General features: G+C 37.9%; 1 pseudogene; it reads right to left on the bottom strand.

Moving 5' to 3' along the window:
- Nucleotides 1–5448: 5448 nt before the first annotated feature.
- Nucleotides 5449–6093, bottom strand: LOC114100436 (UPF0669 protein C6orf120 homolog; annotated as a pseudogene).
- Between the last annotated feature and the right edge of the window lie 8686 nt (nucleotides 6094–14779).

Below are 14779 nucleotides of genomic sequence, written 5' to 3'. Positions count from 1 at the left end.
GGTGCCGGTTTAGTGTTATAAGACACTGATAGATCCCTGCTCCCCCCCCCCCCCAAGTGATTGTGCCATTTTACATCCTCCTTAATAACATGTGCATTCTGGCTACATTATATTTCTGACACTAATCATTGTTATTCTTCAAACATAGCCATTTGGTAAATATGTAGAATATCTCTGTTATTTTAATTTGCCTTTTCCTGATAATTAATGAATAATGTTGAGTACTTTTTCATGTGAATACAAGTCATTTACATATTCCTGTTGTGGAATGTTTGTTTAATCTTTTATCCATTTTACAATTGGCTGGTCTTTTAAAAGATTATTGAGTTGCAGGAGTTTTTTTAAAAATACGTTCTAAATACTGGCTATTTGCCAGATGCATATGTTTTGTGAAAAATCTTTTTCCCAGCCTGTGAATTGCATATTAATTTTCTTAAAGGTGTCTTTTGATGAGCAGACATTTCAAATTTGGATAAGTTAATTTACACTTTTTCTTTTGTGGTGATTGATTTTTTTGTTCTTTATAGACTACTTGAACCATTTATTCTTCCTTTCTTCAATATAATTCCCTACTTATGTTCCTCTAAATCTTTACATTCTCAGGCAAAGCTCTAAAATGTTTTGTTTTGTTTCTCTTTTAGTTACACATGACAGTAGAGTGTAATTTGACGTATGTAGACCAACATGGAGTTCAACTTATTCTTATTAGGATCTCAGTCTTGTGGCTGTACACGATGTAGAGATTCACTGTGATGTATTCATATATGTATACAGGAAATTTATGTCAGAAACATTCCAGGGTCTTTCCTATTCCTTTCCTCCCTCCCTTCTATGATTATTGGTTTTTAAGTAAAGCCTAAGGAGCCTAAGTCCCCAAGTTGAAAAATAGTTGGCTACATTTTCTTCTGAAAGTTTTGTTGCTTCAGCTTTTATGTTAGGTCCACGAGTCATCTTGGCTTAATTTGAGGGTGTGGTATGAGGAGGTGAGGGTTGACTATAATAGATTTTTTTTTTTTCTCTTTTTTTAGTTCAACAAGTATTTGTTGAACTACATCCCCACACTTTTTATTTTTATATTGAGACAGGGTCTCTCTAAGTTGTTGAGGGCCTTGTTAAGTTGCTGAGGCTGGCTTTGAACTTGCTATCCTCCTGCCTCAGCCTTCTGAGTTGCTGGGATTACAGGCATGTGCCATCATGCCAGGCAATTTTTTTTTTTTTTTAATGTGGTACTAGGGATAGAAATCAGGGGCCTTCACATGTTAGTCAAGCCATCTATCACTGAGCTACACTCCCAGACTTTTTCCTTTCTTTCTTTTTTTTTGAGACTGGTTCTTGCTATGTTGCCCAGGCTGGTCTTGAACTTCAGCTCTCCTGCCTCAGACTCTCAAGATGCTGGAGTACAGCTGTTTGTTACTACACCTGGCTACTCCCCCGCTATGTAGTACATATGAAGTTGTTCTAGAACCATTTACTAAAGACATTTCCTTTCTTTATTGAATTGCTTTGGTGTCTTTGTCCCAAAGCAAATCACCTGTGAAGGAGGATCTTCTTGGTTCTTGATTCTGTTCCTGAATCTAATTGTATTTCTTATGCCGGTGCCAGTATGCCATGATTACCGCAGCTCTGGGTAAGGTTTTAAGTCAGTTTGTGTTAGACCTCCAAATTGTCCTCTTTCAAGGTTGCTTTGGATATTCCTTTGTATTTTAATATCAATTTACCCAATTCTACAGAATGGTTGGATTGAATTATGGTCGGATGACTTTAACTGTATAGATCAACTTCGGGGATAATTGACATCTTAAAACATTGAATATTCTAATCAGTAAGTTTGGTATATCTCTTCACTTATTTAAGTCTTCTTTAATTTCTTTCAGTAATGTTTTGTGGTTTTTAATGTAGAGAATTTTTATATACAGGTAATATAATTTACTATATTTATGTCTAAGTATTTCATGTTTTCTGACAATACAGTAAATGAAATTGCTTTTCACATTTCATTTTCCAGTTTTTCTCTGCTGGAATACAAAATGCAATTGATTTTAGTAGATTGTCCTTGTATCTGCAGGTTTTCTCATTTACTTAAGATATTTTATAGATTTGCTCATTTACTCTAAAATATTTTATAGAATCCTTAAGATTTTCTGTGTAAACAACAATTTCATCTATGAATAGAGACAATCGTAATTCTTCCTTTACAAACTGTGTTTCATTTGCTTCTTTCTTGCTTACCTCACTGGATAGCATCTCAGGGACAACAGCAAAAAGAAGTGGGAATAATGGATATCCTTGCCTTATTCCCAGTAGGGAAGACATTCAATATTTAACTACTGTGTATAATGTTAACTTTAGTTTTTTTTTTTTTTTCTGAACCCAGGGCCTCACACATGCTAAGCAAGTGCTCTACCACCGAGCCACATCTCTAGCCCTGACCATATAGGCTTTTGAAAATGTCATTAATTAGACCAAGTACGTTCTCTTTTAATTGTGGTTTGCAGGAAGTTGTCTCCTGTTTTGTTTTTCTTGAGACAGGGTCTCACTATGTTGCCGAGGCTGGCCTCAAACTCCTGGGCTCAAGTGATCCTTCTGCCTCAGCCTCTTGAATAGCTGGGACTAGAGGGACAGGCAGGCCATGGAACCTGGCTTTTGTTTCATTTTAAAATGAATAGCTGTTGATTGTTTTCCAAGTGATTCTCCTGCTTTTATTTACATGAGCATATAATTGAAAAAAATTTAATAGAGTTTGTTCTATGATTTGGATTGTTCTCAAACCAACTTTGGATTCCCAGGGTACAACCAATTTGGTCATGATGCATTTCGATTTTTACATATTGCTGGATTCTATTTGATGATATTCTGTGGAGGATTTGTTGACACTGATTCGTGAAAGATATTAGTCTGGAATTTTTTTTTAAATTTTATTGTCAGATTTGTCATTGGGATTATATTAGTCTCATAAAATGAGTTGGGAAGTATTTGTCAGTTTTTGTGCTAATTCATCCTTAATGAAAGTCACTGGTGAAACCACATAGTTTTCTTTGTGGGGATGTGAAGAAAGTTTTAAATTATGATTTTTTGTTGTTTGTTTTAGTGCTTTGATTTTATTTTTATGTGTCATCTATTTAGAAACTTAGATTGCTTCGCCTTACACATTAGAACGTATATCCATAAACTGAGGCATTGTGACAATTCTAGGTCACTTCAGAATTAGAGCACAATGGGTCACTTACAGTAATTGGACTAGGACATTACACAGATAATTGTGTAACTTTAGAACTTATTTGCATAGTCAACACTGTATGATACTCTATAAAATATATGCCTAGATCTAAGTTTCCTGGGAACCACTGAGAAGCGTGCAACTTAAATAATTATTTAATGTTCTGTAGAAACTCAGATCAGGTATGTAGTGCAACCTGTCCTGCAATTAAACACTTTTTCAAATTGCTGTGTCAGCATAGTATACCAGGACTTGAGAATGCTGTTGGAGCAGCCAAGAAAAAGGCTGAAAAAAAGCCAAATTCTGTACCAGGTTTTGTATTATTGAGCTTTTAAAGTATGACAGTGATTGCATTTTGGGAAAGGTCCATGTCATTGTGTAGCACCCCGTCCCCCACTTGCAGAATCTTACATAGCTTTGGTTACACTGATCGTTTTTTTTTAGGGATGTTTACATCTTCCTTTGTTTAGAGAACACAGTAGTGTCCATCCTTCCTACCCCCAATCCACAAGGGATTATCACTAGTGACAGCTAGGGAAGGGGAACTAAATGGTTTAATATTCAGTTCTATAAAAATAAAATTCCAGGGGTTGGGGATGTGGCTCAGTGGTAGAGCACTAGCCTAGCATGTGTGAGGCACTGGGTTCGATTCTCAGCTCTGCATAAAAATAAGTTAAATAAAGGTATTGTGTTGATGTAAACCTAAAAAAATTAAATAATTATAATGATACTAGAATTCCACTCTATATTAATGTAACACTTTTTTTTTCCTAGGTCATGGATTTGTGACTGTTGTCATTGAGCCCCGCAACACCCAGGAAAGTGGGCAGAAGGGGGAAAAACAGCAAAGAGGGATAAAATGCTTTCTGGGGGCCCTAATGCATATGCACTAAAGTGGAATATTTGGTGCTGATTTATTTATTTATTTATGTTTTAACATTGTATTTTTTAGTTGCAGGTGGACACAAGACCTTTATTTTATTTTTATGTGGTGCTGAGGATCAAACCGAGTGCCTCACGCATGCTAGGCAAGTGTTCTTCCTCTGAGCCACAGACCCAGCCCTGCTGATTTATTTAAAACATTCTCATTTAAGAAACTTTTTTTAGTAGACACAATACCTTTATTTTATTTTTATGTGATGCTGAGGATCAAACCCAGTGTCTCATGCTAGGCAAGAGTTCTACCACTGAATCACAACCCCAGCCCCTAAAACATTCTAATCTTTATGCCAATAAAAGAGTTTTGAAATGAACTCTAAGCTTAAAATCTGCTAGTTGACTCATTTCATCATAAGCTACTCCTACCCTTGAAACTAATTACAGGGAGGGGAACTGCTCCTATTAAATTTTTTTTTTTTTAATTTCAGTGCTTTGGTTTTCTCTAAAAAATTGAGTAGAAATATTTAGCAACTTAATTTGAAATATTTTAATTTTCAGACTTAAACATTACTGTTTTTATGACCTTTCCTACTCTGTGGTGGGGTTTGTGGCCTGCCATAAGTAGTATAACAAAGTTATCTAATAACCAAAGAACTTTAGTGATAGGAAGCCCCAAATGATAAAATGGCAAAAGGCCTGATAATATTGGTGCAGGGGGGATATAGAATTGTCATTAATTGGCACAGGAACAGATAGAAGATAGCATGTCCCTACTTGGGGCAGACTTGGGTCTTTAGTCCATGCTCAGGGAAATTTAAAAAAATCATTTCATTTCTGACTTGATCTTAGTAAAACTACTGAAAACATGCTGAAACTTTATATTTTGATTTTTTTATGTAAGAGCCTAAGTTTAAAAAAAAAATATATATATATATTTAGTTGCAGATGGACACAATACCTTTATTTTTTATTTATTTATATGTGGTGCTGAGGATTGAACCCAGTGCCTCACACATGCCAGGCAAGTGCTCTACCACTGAGCCACAATCCCAGCCCCTAAACCTAAGTTATTGTAATACACTTTGGGTTGCCTGACAAACTGATCATAATGGAGAGTCAATGTCTTATTGTGCATATTCCTTTATAGAAATTTTGAGCTTCAAAAGAAAAATTGCTTCCTGCTTTTCCTATTTTGGGGATATCAGGTAACAATACTGAATGGCTTTGTATTTCCACCCCTCACCTAGAAAAAATAACCAGAATTTCAGCCAGGTAAAAGTAGCCAGGTTCACAGCAAACTGCGATCACCCTCACACATTCCGGGCACAGTGCTCTAGAGTACTTTCAGGGGGTCAGAAAAGAACTTCCAGTACCAGTGTCAAAATGCTAATTAATGTCGTCCAGAGAAGGGACTCCTCTTGCGATGCCTCCTCTGGAGCCTAAGCATGCTTCTGACCCACTTCTGCACCATCTGCGGAGTGAGTGGCCTCTCCAAATGGGTCCTGTTCGACAGTCCAGTTGAAATACACCTCCATCTCGAAGTCGCTCTCGTGGTGAGATGGGTGTCCATAGACTCCCCCCCCCCCCCCCCCCACGGGGCGCTGGAAGTGTGCTGGGATGAAGGCCACGTCCTGGCGCAGGTGGCTGGCTGCAGCCCGTAGTCGTGGAGGCTGGGGTGGAGGGTGCTGTCCGACATGTGCAGGTCTGCACCGCTCGGAGCCTCTGCATCTTCAGGACCATCTTCCCCTCGTGGTGCAGCCTTAGGTCGCTGTAGTTTCCCGCCCTGAACCACGTGCTGCAGGAGCCACTCTTCCAGAACGTCATCAGCTTCCAAGCACTTCCTTAGGGCCGTGGCCTGGGAGGCCAGAAGCATCGGCAGGGCCCTCCTACAGGGAGCCGCTCTCCAGGGGGCAGCCACAGCTGGGGCACTCGGCCTGGGCTCTGCCTCACCTGCACCTGCTGCTCTGTCCCCCGGGCACGTGCGGTGCCAGCAGCATCCCGGAGCGCGGGCTTCACACCAGCGGTGGAAGAGAAGCAGCTCCCGGAAAACCGAAAGTTTTAAATTATGAGTTCATTTTTTTTTATTAGATACATAGCTATTTAGATTTGTCTATTTTATTTTACATCAATTTTGGTAAGTTATGCTTTTCGAGGAATAGTCTAATTGATCCAGGTAGTCTAAATATTTTTTAGCATAGATTTATTTAAAATATTCTGTTATTCTTCTAATAACTGTAGGATTTATAAAGTTGTGTGTTGGTCTGCTTTTTGTCTCTATATTAAACTGAGACAAGTGACTTATGAAGAAAAAAGGTTGATGTAGGGGGGCAGAGTGAGCTGGGGCCGGGGTGGGCGGAGGTCTGTGCTTTTTTAACAGTCTTTTTTCAAGAAGCACCTCAGGCCCTCAGTGACTAAGAAGCTCCCATTTGGCTCCACCCCTTAAAGACTCCAGCAGCTAAAAGCACCCCCACCTCATGAACCACATGAATATTTCAGGGAACACAATTAAATTATTTCCAAACCACAGCAGGCTAGCTACTATTTTAGTTCTCTTATTGGTAATTTGTGTGTGTGTGTGTGTGTGTGTGTTTCCCTGGAGGTTTATTTATTTATTTATTTATTTTCGTACCAGGGATTGAACTTGGGCACTCAACCACTGAGCCACATCCCCAGCCCTTTTTTATATGTTATTTAGAGACAGGGTCTCACTGAGTTACTTAAGGCTGAATAACAACACTCCATTGTATATATAGATCACATTGTCTTTATCCAATTGTCCATTGATAGACACTTAGATTTGTGCCATAGTTTGGCTATAGTGAATTGTGCTGCTGTAAACATGAATGTGTCACTATAGTATGATGACATTAAATCTTTAGTTTAAATATGGGGCAGTGGGCTAGCTGGGTCATATGGTGGTTCCATGCCTAGTCTTCTGAGGGGCCTCCATGCTGATTTTCAGTGGTTATACTAATGTACAATCACCAACAGTGTAAAAGTGCTCTTTTCCTCCACATCCTCTCCAGCATTTATTATTGTTTGTATTCTTGATGACTGCCATTCTGACTGGTGTGAGATGAGATCTCAGTATAGTTTTGATTTGCATTTCCTTACTTGCTACTGATGTTAAACATTTTTTTTCATATATTTGTTGGCTATTTGTATTTCTGCTTTGGAGAAGTATTGTTTGCCCATTTATTAATTGGGTTATTTGGTATTTTGGTGTTAAATTTTTTGAATTCTTTGTATAGTCTAGATCTTAATCCTCTGTCAGAAGAGTAGTTAGCAAAGACTTCCTTCCATTCTCTTTTCACATTCCTAATTGTTTCCTTTGCCATACAGAAGCTTTTAAGTTTGTTAACTCTTGGCAGTATTACTTGCACTTTAGGGACCCTATTGAGAAAGTTGCTGCCTGGGCCTATATGCTAGAGTGTTGACCCTACATTTTCTTCTAGGAGTTGCATAGTTTCTAATTCCTAGGTCTTTGATCCGCTTTGAGTTGATTTTTGTGTGGGGTAAGAGATACGGGTTTAGTTTCATTCTTATAGATATGGATAACCAATTTTCCCAGCACAATCTGTTAAAAAGGCTGTTTTTTCTCCAATGCATGTTTTTGGCACCTTTGTCAAGGATCAGATGGCTGTAGATGTGTGGGTTTGTCTGTGTCTGTTTACCATTGGTCTATGTGTCTGTTTTAACGGCAGTATTATGCAGTGTTACTATCGTTCTGTGGTATAATTTGAAATCAGGTATTGTGATGCCTCCAACATTGCTTTTTTTAGACTTAGAATTGCTTTGGCTATTCTAGGTCTTTTATTCTTCCAAATGAATTTTAGGACTGTTTTTTTTTCTAGTTCTGTGAAGAATGTCATTGGTGTTTTGATGGGGATTGCATTGAATCTGTGTATGGCTTTGGATAGTATGGCCATTTTAACAATATTAATTCCGCCTAACTATGAACATGGGAGGTCTTTCTATCTTCTGAGGACTTCTTCAATTTCTTTCTTCAGTGTTCTGTAGTTTTCATTGTAGAGGTCTTTTGCCTTCTTGATTAGATTTATTCCTAGATATTTAATTAATTAATTTATTTTGAGGCTGTTGTGAATGGGTTAGCTTTCCTGATTTCATCCTCATCAGATTCATTGTTTGTATATAGGAAAGCTCTCAGTTTTTTTATGTTGATTTTGTAACCTGCTACTATGCTGAACTTACTAGCTCTCGCAGTCTTTAGGTGGAGATATTTTGGCTCTTCTACGTATTGGATCATATCATCTGCAAAGAAGGAGACTTTGACTTCTTCCTTTCCTATTTTATTTTTTTATTTCCTTCTCTTGCCTAATTGCTCTGGCTAGAATATCCAGCATTATATTATCAGAGAGAATGGACATTCTTTTATTTTCTTTCTTTCTTTTCTTCCTTCCTTCCTTGGGATTGAACCCAGGGCCTTGTGCATGCAAGGCAAGCACTCTACCAACTGAGCTATATCCCCAGCTCTGGACATACTTTTCTTATTCCGTATTTTAAAGGGAATGCTGTCAGTTTTCCCCACTTACTATGAGGTTGGCTTTGGGTTTTCCATGTGTAGCCTTTATGATGTTGAGGTAGATTCCTTCTATTCCTAGTTTCTTTAGTGTTTTTATTGTGACTAGGTGCTGAATTTTGTTGAAGGCATTCTCTGTATCTTTTGAGACGACTAACTGATTTTTGTTCTTATTTATATGTATGTGATAATTACATTTATTGATTTGTGTATGTTAAACCAAGCCATGGAGCAAACTAGGAATGCAGCCTTCCTCTAATCAGCCATCTTGAATCCTCCTTTTTCTAGTTTCTTGAGGTGGAAATTTAGCTCATTTATTTTCTAATATAAATACTTAAGAATGTAAAGTTCCCTTTCAACATTGCTTTAAATGCAGCCCACAAATTTTTATGTTGTGTTTTCATTGTTTGTATAGAATGTTTAAGATTTTTCCTTATGTGAATCTTTTTTCTTTTTTTGGGCACTGGGGATTGAACTCAGGGGCACTTGACCACTGAGCCACATCCCCAGCCTTATTTTGTATTTTATTTAGAGACAGGGACTCACTGAGTTGCTTAGCACCTCACTTTTTGCTGAGGCTGGCTTTGAACTCGCGATCCTCCTGCCTCAGCTTTCTGAGCCGCTGGGATTATAGGCGTGTGTCACTGCACCCGTCCCTTATGTGATTTTTTTCATTGACCCAATGATTATTTATGCATTTGTTGTTTAATATTCAAATATTTTTATGCCTATTCACTATTGATTTTAAATTTATTTCCATAGTGGTCAGAAAACATAGTTTGAATTATTTTAATTTAATTTATTGAGATGGGTTTTATGGCCCAGGATATGGTCTATCTTGATAAATATGCCATGAACTTGTGAAGAAAATTTGTGTTCTGCTACTGTTGAGTTTAGTGTTTTATAAGTATAAATTAGATCAAAGTGGTTTATGACATTATTTAAATCTTTTACATCTTTAATGATTTTTGTAAGTCTAGTTCTATCAATTGTTGGGAGAGGAGTTTTGGATTTTTGTCAGTTTTTGTTTTATGCATTTAAAAACTCTGTCATTATGAGGAAAAAAATGATTTGAAGGTGGATCCTTTTCATGTTGTGGATAACCTCATCAGTTTATTCTGTAAAAGACATATTCTATAAACATATACATTAAATTGGATTACAATCAAGATTAAAAAAAAAACACACAAAAAACTCTGTCATTAGGCATAATTACATATTTTATGTCTCCCTCATGAAAACAAACCATTTTACCATCATAGAATGTCCCCTTGAAGTTCACTTTATATGAAATTAACCTACTTCTCATTCTAGTCCTGATTGTGTGTTATATGATACACCTTTTCTCAACCATTTCCTTTCACCTATCTATATTGTTAAGGAATAGCTCTTATAGTCAAAGTACAGCCTTTCCCCACTAAAAGCCTGGTATGTTTTGGATCTGGAATGTCCCCTAACGGCTCATGTATTGAAAACTTGATCTCCAATGCAGCAATGTTCAGAGGTAGGGCTTTTGGGAAGTGATTGGGTCGTGAAGGACTCTGACTTTAGCAATGAATTAATCCACTGATGGGTTCATAGTTGAATGGACTTTTGAGAGATGGTGGAGGCTGCAGGAGGTGGGACATAGTTGGAGGAAGTAGGCCTCGGGGGCATTGCTCTGGAAAGATATATCTTATCTCTGGCCCCTTGCATGTGTGCACACACACCCTCTCTATCTTCTGCTTCTTGGATACCATGAGGTGAGCAGTTGTACTTCTCCACACCCTTCCACAATGATGTTCTGTCTTGTGAAGCCCATAGCAATGAAACTAGTCAATCATGAATTGATTCCTCTGAAACCAGGTACCAAAATAAAATTTTCCTTCTTGATGTTTTTCTCAGGCATTTTGTCATAGCAACAAAAAGCTGACTAGCACAAAACCTATTTCTACATTATCTCCCTTTTAATTGGATAACTAATATTACCTATTAACAGATAATGTAATTATGGACATTATATATGTATATAATGTGACATTAATTGGATTATGTTATCTATCAACAGATAATATAATTATGGACATTCTATCATTTTATTATTAGTTTGTCTTATGTGTATTTTTGTTTCTTCCTCCTTTCATGCTTTCTTTCAGGTTAAATAAAAGAGTTTTCAGAGTTCCATTTAAATTTATCAATGGCTTTTAGCTGTTCCTCTTTTCATTTATAAAAGTGGTTGTTTAATGACTACAATATTCATTCTTAATTTAGAGTCTACATTCTACTCCGGTTAATAACTGGCCACTTCACGTGATTTTAAGGGCCTCTCAATGACATAGCTGTATTTTCCCCTGGACTTTTATGCTATAGTTGTCATATATATATTACACCTGTATAATTGTAAACCCCATAATACAATGTTGTAATTTTTAACTTGAGGAGTCAGATACATTTATAAATTAAGAAGAATAGATCTAGTACCACAAAGGCAAGTATGGTAAAGAGAGACACCTTTTTAAAAAAATTTCAGACACTCAGATATTTCTGAACATGAGGGTGGAGCATGAACACTGACAAAATAACTTCTCGAAGCTTAGTCTCTATTCAGAACACCAGGATGCAGCCAAAGAACCTTGAGACCTGAACTAAAATGACCTGGAGAACCTGGCAGAACTAAATATCAAAGAATGTAATACTTCAGCATCTCATAGACAGAAAGGGCCAGATGAAAATAAGCTGGTCTTCAAAGGGCTATTGTCATCCCATCCTTTGATTCATTAGTGACCCTGAGATTTCAACACAGTAAACAGAATTTGGAAGTTGTAGGGATGTCCCTGAGGATTCTTTTAAGGAAAAATGGTGTAACTGAAGATTTGTATGCCAATAGAGTCTATCTAGAAAATAACAAAGCAGATAGTAAAGAAAAATTAAGAAATCAACTGCCCCATTTTCTACTCTCAACTAATATTAATAAATTATAAAATTTAGAATTCTGGAAAAAAAATTAAGAAGAATATTTTATACATACCTATTTCACATTTCTAGGAATTGTCATTTCTTGAAGATCTGAGCTTCTCTGTGCTGTTTCTCTTTGCGCAATGAATTTAATTTCGTGTCCTTTGTAGTGTAGCTCTGCTGGCAATGAATTCTCTTAGTTTTCATTCATTTGAAAATGTTTTTATTTCATCTTAATTATGGTGGATAGATCTTGAGTGATCCCCAGCGTTCCTCACCATCTGATATTCACATACTTGTATAATCTCCTCCCTTGAGTGTGAGTGGGACCCGTGACTTGCTTCTAACCAATAGAATATGGCAAAAATGATAGGATGCCATGCCCATGATTATGCTACCTTATTAAAGACTCTGTCTCACTAGGTAATTCTTTAGTCTCTTTTCCTTTCTCACTGTGATCAGGCAAGCTGCATGCAATAATTGGAGCCCATAGGACAAGAAATTCAGGCAACATCTAGTTGCTCAGTGTGGCTTCCATTTTATGGCATCTAAGAAATGAATCCTGCCACCAACCTGAGTGAACTTGGATAAGGATTCATGGTCAATCCAGCTTCCACATGAGAACTGAACACTAGATGTCAACTTGATTGCTGCTTTTCAAGGACTGAGATAAGTGGAGCTCTGACGTCTGAGAAAGAATCTTCACTGAAACTGTGAGATAATAATGGTGTTTTATTTTTAAATGCTTATTATTTTAAAGCCATCAAGTGTTAGTAACTGTTACACAGTATTATATATATATATATATATATTTTTTTTTTGTACTGGGGATTGAACTCAGGGGCAATCGATCACTGAGCCACATCCCCAGCCCTTTTTTTTATTTAGAGACAGGGTCCCATAGAGTTGCTTAACACATTGCTTTTGCTGAGGCTGGCTTTGAACTTTCAATCCTCCTGCCTCAGCCTCCCGAGTTGCTGGATTACAGGCATGTGCTGCTGTACCTGGCTAATGAATTTATTTTTGAGGGTAGTTTGATGGATACAGAATTCTGGGTTGATGATTCTTCCTTCATTACTCTGATTCTGTATTCTATTGTCTTTTGTCTTCCATAATTTCTAATGTGAAGTTAGAAGTCATTCAATCATTGTTCCCTGGTATGCAACATGCATCTTATCTGGTGCTTTCATAAAATTTTCTTTATCTTTGGTTTTCAGCAGTTTAGTCTAATGTATCTATGAGTGCAAAATGATGGACATAGACCTCGACAGATTCAGAGAAGCCGTTTATTCATTTGCAGACTTAAGCAATATAGGGGCTCATTTTCTGGATGCGAAAATGGCCATCAGTTACAGAGGAGATTTCAGTTTTACAGGGTTCAACTAGGGTGGTTTAATCATTGGAAACTGTGGATGTGCTGCCGCAGTCTGGCTGGGCACAAATCACGAGCCACTGAAGCAGGAACAAACTTTATTTCTGAACTCCACCAGCACGCTCCACACATGCTCCTGGGAATGCCTCCCTAAAGCCTCGCGGCTTCCAGGAACCAGCAGCCGGAAATATCCTCCAGAAATCCCTCCTCCTGCACTTCCCTAACCAATGGGAACTCTCCGGGAATCCCCGGGAATCCCCACGAGAACTCCAGAGTAGCGTGAGAACTGCAAAGTAGCGGCCGAGGCGGATAGTAATGCCTCGAATGACAATCAATACTATTGGCAAAATGTCAGGGGCCATTCCACCTCAGCTGTGGCTCTCAGCATCTCCCCCCTTCTGTTTAATTAAACAACAAGCAATGTGGCTTAGGGACCGTGCCTGTTAGGTTGTCCAATACAACATATGGTCCTTACCCATCATCAGATGAGCTGACCTCTAGGCATCAGCCTCCTGTCTTAGGTTGGTACCACTGCAATTGGATCATACCCGTCACTGACTACCAGTCCAGCATACAGCCATACTTGTGGATAGGCCTTTGCACCAGTGTGTGGGGGTGAGGTTCTTTGCCTCACCTCTGTTGGCCCCCAAATTTGGCCTTGGTGCCAGTGGGGGGGGTGAGGTTCTTTGCCTCACCTCTGATGGCTCCCAAATTTTAGACCATCACTAGCAGAAGGGAGGAGGATACAGAAATGCCACGACACTAAGCCAATTGACAGCTCCTTTGAAAAATTGTACCACCGGTGACACCACCAGCAAAGATACTCCAGCATTACCAAAATTCGCTGCACCAACAGATAGTTCCACAATATATACAAGTGATACATAGTCCAGGCAAGTTCTGCAAGCAGTTCAAAGCGGAGGAATCTATCAATATGTCCATTTCCTCCCAAAGGAAATCGACTCCTTGATTGAGCATTACTTGTTGAGTTATTATTCATTGATGCATCAGTTTATACAGTTTACTGTGATAGCTATCAAAGAAGCTGTAGTTTGGTTTTATCTTTGTCTTCACCGGCACTTGGATGAAGATAGGAATTCTGGCAATGATGCTAAAAAAAAATTATGTAACATTCCAACAGGTACTAAGAAAACAATTTTTCTGAACAATTTACATTATCCTGAACAGAATTATTAAATATAATGAAAAGGAAAGGTGAAAGTAAACAAACAGATCTGTTAACTCCTTATTTGTACACATATTAAAACAATCCTCAACAGCTGTTTACCCAATTTAAATTAAACCAGTAAAATCACGTGAATAAAAAAAAATTCGGATCCATTTTTTCATGAGCGCTCCTCATATAAGATATATGGACATACGCACATACAGACATACAACACAAAACACAAGTGTGCACACAAACGTACAACACATAAGACAATAGTAAAGGCCTTGTAGCTTTACACAGGTGAAATCTCCATTGCAATGTTTAAAAACTCCACAGTCAAAAAATAAAACTGATCAGAAAAACATTAACCTAGGTCTGTATGAGCTCAAAAATAAAATAGAACTTTATGATATTGAAAAAAGCATCCTGGTTAATCACTGTTGCAGATGTAAGAATAGCCAAGCTGGAGCTATGGATATCAGCTGTTATGGATTTGAGTCAAATCATCTTCTTTTTGGTCTGTAGAAATCGCTTTGGTTAGTCTCTCTGGAATCCAAATCGGCTGCTGTTCTCCCTGTGGAAACACACAAACAGAACCCTGACTCCAGACAATCACTGGGTCAGGACCTTTCCATTGTCCTATTAGAATATCCTTCCAAAGTACCT

The sequence above is a fragment of the Marmota flaviventris genome, chromosome 2 (genome assembly GCF_047511675.1).
Source record: "Marmota flaviventris isolate mMarFla1 chromosome 2, mMarFla1.hap1, whole genome shotgun sequence".
In the NCBI taxonomy this organism is placed as follows: Eukaryota; Metazoa; Chordata; class Mammalia; order Rodentia; family Sciuridae; genus Marmota; species Marmota flaviventris.
The sequence above is the reverse complement of the archived record's forward strand: the minus strand, read 5'-3'. Positions and strand labels throughout refer to the sequence as shown.